This window comes from Schistocerca americana, chromosome 4, assembly GCF_021461395.2.
Source record: "Schistocerca americana isolate TAMUIC-IGC-003095 chromosome 4, iqSchAmer2.1, whole genome shotgun sequence".
NCBI lineage: Eukaryota > Metazoa > Arthropoda > Insecta > Orthoptera > Acrididae > Schistocerca > Schistocerca americana.
This window is the reverse complement of record NC_060122.1, coordinates 167244980-167252192: the sequence shown is the minus strand read 5'-3', so window position 1 is coordinate 167252192 and position 7213 is coordinate 167244980.

Genomic DNA, 7213 nt, shown 5'->3' with positions numbered 1-7213 from the left:
AGAATTTCTATGACAGTATGAAGTAGCTTTCCTTAGAAACTCTTTATTTCTTTATATTTAACATTAGCCGCCCTACACTATACATTTAATATACATTAAAACTATAATATTATGATTCGTTCTGTAAAGCAGTTAATCTGCTTTGGAAATGGTTTTGTATTACGCATAAAGGATTTAGAATCATACTGCTGAATCCTCACACCACCAATAAAAGAAATTAAAGGAAAGATGAGGGCTCCATGCAGATAGTTGAAAGGGAAAATAAGATCAGATGAGGTTGTTACCACAATTAAAAACAGCAATATGTTAAAGAAGATATACAGTTTATTTTTAAAGGTGGCAAAAATTGCTGTAGTATGACCATACTATCACTAATTCATAGCGTTAAAAGTGAAAATGGAAACATATATAAATGTATTTAGAATTGGGTGTTGAAGTAATTTATGACTGAGCCTCATAAAGGCCACAAAATACAATATTTGAAAATTAATAGTCTGTTTTAGTTATAGAGGCAAGGAACTGAACTTCTAGAGCAACAAATTCCTCGAAATACACACAAATTTGGATCTACATTACAAAACTTAAGATGAAACATTCTAACAATATTATGAAGAGTACAGCTGCCACTCACTGTTACATTCCATTCTGGATTTTTCACTGTTTGTTGAAACATTCTTAGTTATTTTGGGAGAGCCATGGAGCCTTATTTTTATTTTTTCCTTATAGAAACTACCAATGTTGTCATGCAATTAACTTTTCTGTGGCAACAAAGACAAACTTTATCATGAAACAGACACTCCAGCATTTAACAAATAAAATAAAAGCACTTGTAGAACATCAGTCTTTGCTTACATATACTAACTGAATGCACACTAACTCGCCCAAATCTGGATCCACATTACAAGAATTAAGTTGAAAGATTCCAACTACAGGTTTCCCATTTTCACCCCAACACAAACATGTTATATTTACAGTACAAATAGTGAATAGTACATGCAAAAGCAAAATGAAAGAGTCAAACATAGTTACCAACTCTGTTAGGAGGGGATTTTGTACAAGATTAACAAACTCAGAAAGTGACACTTTCTCTAATGATATCATGAAAACAGATTTTGATGGAAGTAATAAAAATAGATCTGAAACAAATTATCTCCCTGGTATTCTGTTTCTTTGAGACTTCTAAGGGACTCATACTACTGAATAGACCCATTCATTCAACCATCTATTAATTCATTCATTATTTTTCACAGAACTCATGAAAAAGAAGTAGTTTCAGGTTTGTAGAACAAATCACCATAGACATTTTAGACATTAGAAAAAAAGAGGCAGTTCTTAGAACCTTAATCTGTATACTGTAGAAACAGCAACTCTTAAAAATGTAGTCTATACAATGCATTACACACAAAATTAAATCATGGTGCTCAATACTATTTGTGTTTATACCCGATAAATATAACTTAGTAAATTAGCAGAAGAGCCACTACCTTGAAAAAAACTACTGTTCAAAGCCACTACCTTGAACAACACTGGTGCTTGATCTGTTATATTAAATAACTGCTACATTCTACAGGCAGCATAATAGTTACATGGACAGATTGACATTTATGGGGAAAAAAAAACTGCAGCAGCGAATCATGCAACCCATTCTTTATATCATGCAGGAACAAAACCATACAACAGATTATTCAGACATGTTAAATCTCTTCTGAACCACAAACCTTAAAAAACTCTGTGACATCTTACCAACTGTCAAACTACTATTAATTAATCTCTCAGTACTTCAAGCATGAAAATATGTACTCCATACCTTTAATTGTAGAAATAACTTGTAAATGCACAGTATACATTCAACTTCATATCTAATCATAACATGGATCCAATTTATTATAAAAATTTAAATGATGTGTATTTGCTAGTTGTAAAACCAACAGGTAAAAAGATTTTGTGTCCAATATCTTGTGTACAAAGTAGATAATGAAAAAGAGATTTACACAGACAATAAATAAATAAAATAATTAACTAGAGAAATCTGTTAACAATACAATACTACTTGTCATGCAGCTTTGCAATGAACATTGCTATGTACCATTTACCTGTAAGTCGTGGAATATTTTTTGTTTAGGTCTGAAAGGATTTAATTTTGTGGTGTTAGAATGCCTTCACTGTGGAGCATACTCTAAGAAAATCAAACTAGAAGCAGTAAATAAGTTTTGCATAGGAAAATGAATCCATAATTTTTCATGCACCCCTTATTAGAAAAAAATTGGAAAGACAGAATAGAGTAAGATGGGTCTGTAATCACAGCTGGTTTTTCTTATTTCCATTTTTATGAATTGGTCTAACGTTGGAATGTTAAAGTCTGTCAAGAAATCTCCCTCAGAGCAAATTTGTATTTGTTATGAGATATTTGTAGTCACTGACTGTTTACAAATATGGCATGAGAGTAATCATTTCAAGTCTCAGCACAGGGTTTTAATACTCTACTGGACAAACCACTATAACCATAGGAGTTACCATGTTTTAGGAGTCATACTTTTGAACCATGTATCTTTCTTAACCATTTGGAACAACTTTTGAACCAAATATATTCAAAACACAAGGATTTAATTATCAAGGGCGATTTTAATATTAACTTCTTAACTACAAATAACAGCAGAAGAGAACTAGAGCACCTGATGGTATCATTTACCCTAATTTCAGCGGTTAACTTTCCCATTGGGGTAAATAGTACTTGTAAGATCCTAATTGACAATATATTCCTGGGCAGATACAGAAGCAGCAGTATTATTGTAAGTCAAGTTCTCAATGGTCTGTCAGATCATGATGGTGAGCTGCTTACAGTAAATGATATCAAAATGTGTGATAAACTGAAACACTCCTTTAAAACTGTCAGGCCAGTAAATAATGATCACTTAGAAATCTCCAACCCCGTATTTATAGAGAGGAATATTAATGAAAAATTCAATCTTTTCTCTAATGAGTTTGTGTCGTTGTTTGAAACTGTATGTCCAAAAAAATCTTGAGAAACAATCCTCAGTCTGCAAAACAGAAACCCTGTATTAGTAAAGGGATCAGAATTTCCTGTACAACAAAAATAAATTTAGATGACTCCCTTAGGCTATCTAATGATCCCATTAAAAAAGGGCTACAGATTGTACTGCAATATTTTAAAAAGGGTAATACAAAAATCTAAAACTATGTACATAACATCTGAAACTGGTTACTCAAACAACAAATCAAAAACCATCTGGCAAGTTATAAAAAGGGAGAGTGGCAAAAAAGTAGAGTACATGACTGACATAGAATTAATTCAGGATGGAAATACTGTAAAAAATACTGAGGGAGTTGCTAATATCTTCAGCAAACATTTTTCAACAGCTGCAGAAAAAAATTGGCTGTGAAGGCTCAGTGGGTCATGCGACAGTCCTGCATAAAGCTGACAATGCCAGAGTTTGCCAGATACAGTCAGAAAACTCTTGTGGGTTGATAATATTTCAACTAAGATACTTAAGCACTGTCATGGCTATATACATGCAGCCTTGTGTCACATTTTTAATGAATCCCTAAAACAAGTATTGTTCCACTTAGATTAAAATGTGGCTGTGTGAAACCACTTTTCAAGAAAGGTGAAAAAACTGATATACCAAACGACCACTCAGTATCCCTGCTAACAAGTTTTTCAAAGATCATTGAGAAATTGGTATACAGGAGAATTGTTAATCACCATAACATTCTCAGTCAATGTCAGTTTGGTTTCCTGCAAGACCTATCAACTGATGACACTATTTTCTCTTTCATTGATCAAATTCTCGAATCCCTTAACAGAAAATTGGCACCAACTGGAATCCTATGTGACCTACCCAAAGCTCCTCACAGGAGAGCTTCTGTGGAGTTTGGAAGGTAAGAGATGAGGTACTAGCGGAAGTGAAGCTGTGAGGAGGGGCGTGAGTCATGCTCGGGTAGCTCAGATGGTAGAGCACTTGCCCACGAAAGGCAAAGGTCCCGAGTTTCAGTCTCGGTCCGGCACACAGTTTTAATCTGCCAGAAAGTTTCATATCAGTGCACACTCCACTGCAGACCAAAAATTTCATTCTGGCAACATGTGGGTTCCATTTTCCAAGATTTCCAGACAGTGTTTTCATAGTGCCTCTTTACAGACTGTTAACAACCATGAGCATACGGAATAGGTTCTCAGATGTGTGAGTGGATCAAAGACTTCTTAAGAAATCAAACTCAGTATGCTCTCCTGAGCAGCAAGTGTATGCCAGTTACAAGAGGATCATCAGGAACAATCTAGGAAAATGTCGTAGGACTGCACTTGTTCTCCGTATGCATAAATGATCTGATGCATTGGCTTAGCAGCAATCTGTGAGAGTTTGCTGATGATGCTGTAGAGTACAAGAAAGTGTCATCATTGGGTGACTGCAAGGGGTTACAGGATGGCTTAGACAGATTTTCTCTTTGTTGTTGTGAATGGCAGATTACTCTAAACAGAAAAAAGGAAAAATGTAAGTCAATGAAGACAAGTAGCAAAAAAAATCCTGTAAATTTCGAATACAGCATTAGTAGTGTGCTGTTTGACAGTCATGTCAGTTAAATATTTAAGCATCACTTTCCCCATGAACCATGGACCTTGCCATTGGTGGGGAGGCTTAGTGTCTCAACGATACGGATAGCCATACCATAAGTGCAGCCACAATGGAGGGGTATTTGTTGAGAGATGAGACAAATGCGTGGTTCCCGAAGAGGGGCAGCAGCCTTTTCAGTAGTTGCAGGGGCAACTATCTGGATGATTGACAGATCTGGTCTCATAACACTGACCAAATCGGGCTTGCTGTACTGGTACTGCGAACGGCTGAAAGCAAGGGGAAACTGCAGCTGTAATTTTCTCCAAGGGCATGTGGCTTTACTGTATGATGGCATCCTCTTGGGAAAACATTCTGAAGCTAAAATAGTCCACCATTCAGATCTACGGGTGGGGACTACTCTAGCGGACATCGTTATCAGGAGAAAGAAAACTGGCATTCTACAGATTGGAGCATGGAATGTCAGATCCCTTAGTTGGGCAAGTAGGTTAGAAAATGTAAAAAGGGAAATTGATGGATTAAAGTTGGATATAGTGGGAATTAGTGAAGTTTGGTGGCAGGAACAACAAGGCTTCTGGTCAGATGAATGCAGGGTTATAAATATAAAATCAAATAGTGGTAATGCAGAAGTAGGTTTAATAATGAATAAAAAATAGGAGAGCAGGTAAGTTACTACAAACAGCGTAGTGAATGCATTATTGTAGCCAAGATAGACACAAAGCCCACACCTACCCCAGTAGTACAAGTTTATATGCCAAATAGCTCCGCAGATGATGAACAGATTGAAGAAATGTATGATGCGATAAAAGAAATTATTCAGATATTAAGAGAGATGAAAATTTAATAGTCACTGGGGGACTGGAATTCAATAGTAGGAAGAGGAAGAGAAGGAAAAATAGTAGTAGGTGAATATGGAAGGGGGGTAAGGAATGAAGGAGGAAGGTGCTTAGTAGAATTTTGCACAGAGCATACCTTAATAATAATAATAATAATAATAATAACATAACATCAACAGATATGAAGAAAGTAAATTGGAAAAAGAAAACACTACATGGCAAGCACCCATATCATCTAACACAGCCAAACATCGATCACGACGCATCCAACACATGGCTAAGAAAAGGCAATATATACAGTGAGACGGAAGGATTCATGATTGCAATACATGATCAAACAATAAACACCAGATATTACAGCAAGCATATTATTAAAGATCTCAATACCACAACAGATAAATGCAGACTTTGCAAACAACAAATAGAAACAGTAGATCACATCACAAGTAGATGTACAATACTAGCAAATACAGAATACCCCAGAAGACATGACAATGTAGCAAAAATAATACATCAACAACTTGCCATAAAACATAAACTAATAAAACAACACGTTCCCACATACAAGCATGCACCACAAAATGTACTGGAGAATGATGAATACAAATTATACTGGAACAGAACCATTATAACAGATAAAACAACACCACATAACAAACCTGACATCATACTCACCAATAAAAAGAAAAAATTAACACAACTAATCGAAATATCCATACCCAATACAACAAATATACAGAAGAAAACAGGAGAAAAAATTGAAAAATACATCCAACTGGCTGAGGAAGTCAAGGACATGTGGCATCAGGATAAAGTTGACATTATACCAATTATACTATCAACTACAGGAGTCATACCACACAATATCCACCATTGCATCAACACAATACAGCTACATCCAAACTTATATAAACAACTACAGAAATCTGTAATTATTGATACATGTTCAATAACCCGAAAGTTTCTAAATACAATGTAACATATACCGTACAGTTAAAAGGAAGTCACGCTTGATGAAGGTCCGCGTCACTTTCCATTTTTAACCAGACCTAAGGTCTGAGAAAAATAGAAATAATAATAATAATGGTTTATTTGTCCATAATAACTTTTACAGTCATGGACATAGTCAGTCAGTACATACATGAACAATAATAATAGTTTAGTAGTAGAAATAAAGTACATAGAACATTAAAAATCCTTGATGGAGTACAAACATTTAGCAATTAACAGCTGCTTTAATTTTATTTTAAATTTGTTTCCTTTAAACATTTTTATGGTATTTGGCAGTCTGTTGTAAAAAAATCTTCCAGCAGGAAATGGATTATGATCGGTTGCTTTTTTATTTCTGACTTTTATGTGGTAATCCTCTTTCTTCCTTGTATTATAACTATGGATGTCACTATTTATTATACTGTGCTCCATATTTCCTTTTATAAACAGTATAGTCCTTAGAACATATAATGAATACACTGTTGGTATATTATACTTAATGAAGTATTCTCTACAGGATTGACACTTACTAATATTCGCTATTATCCTAATAGCTCTCTTCTGGGCTCTAAAAGCCCTATCTATGTATACCGTTGGTGCCCAGCCCCAAATCTCAATACCGTACTGTAGGTGGGAGCGTATAATACCAAAATAGATTTGTCTTAAGACTGGTGGCGCTATTATGCTAGAAAGGCGTTTTATCAGGTAGGTATTACACAAGATTTTTTTACACATGTAACTGATGTGCTCCTTACATGTAAGATGTTCATCAACTATAATACCCAGGAATTTATGTTTATC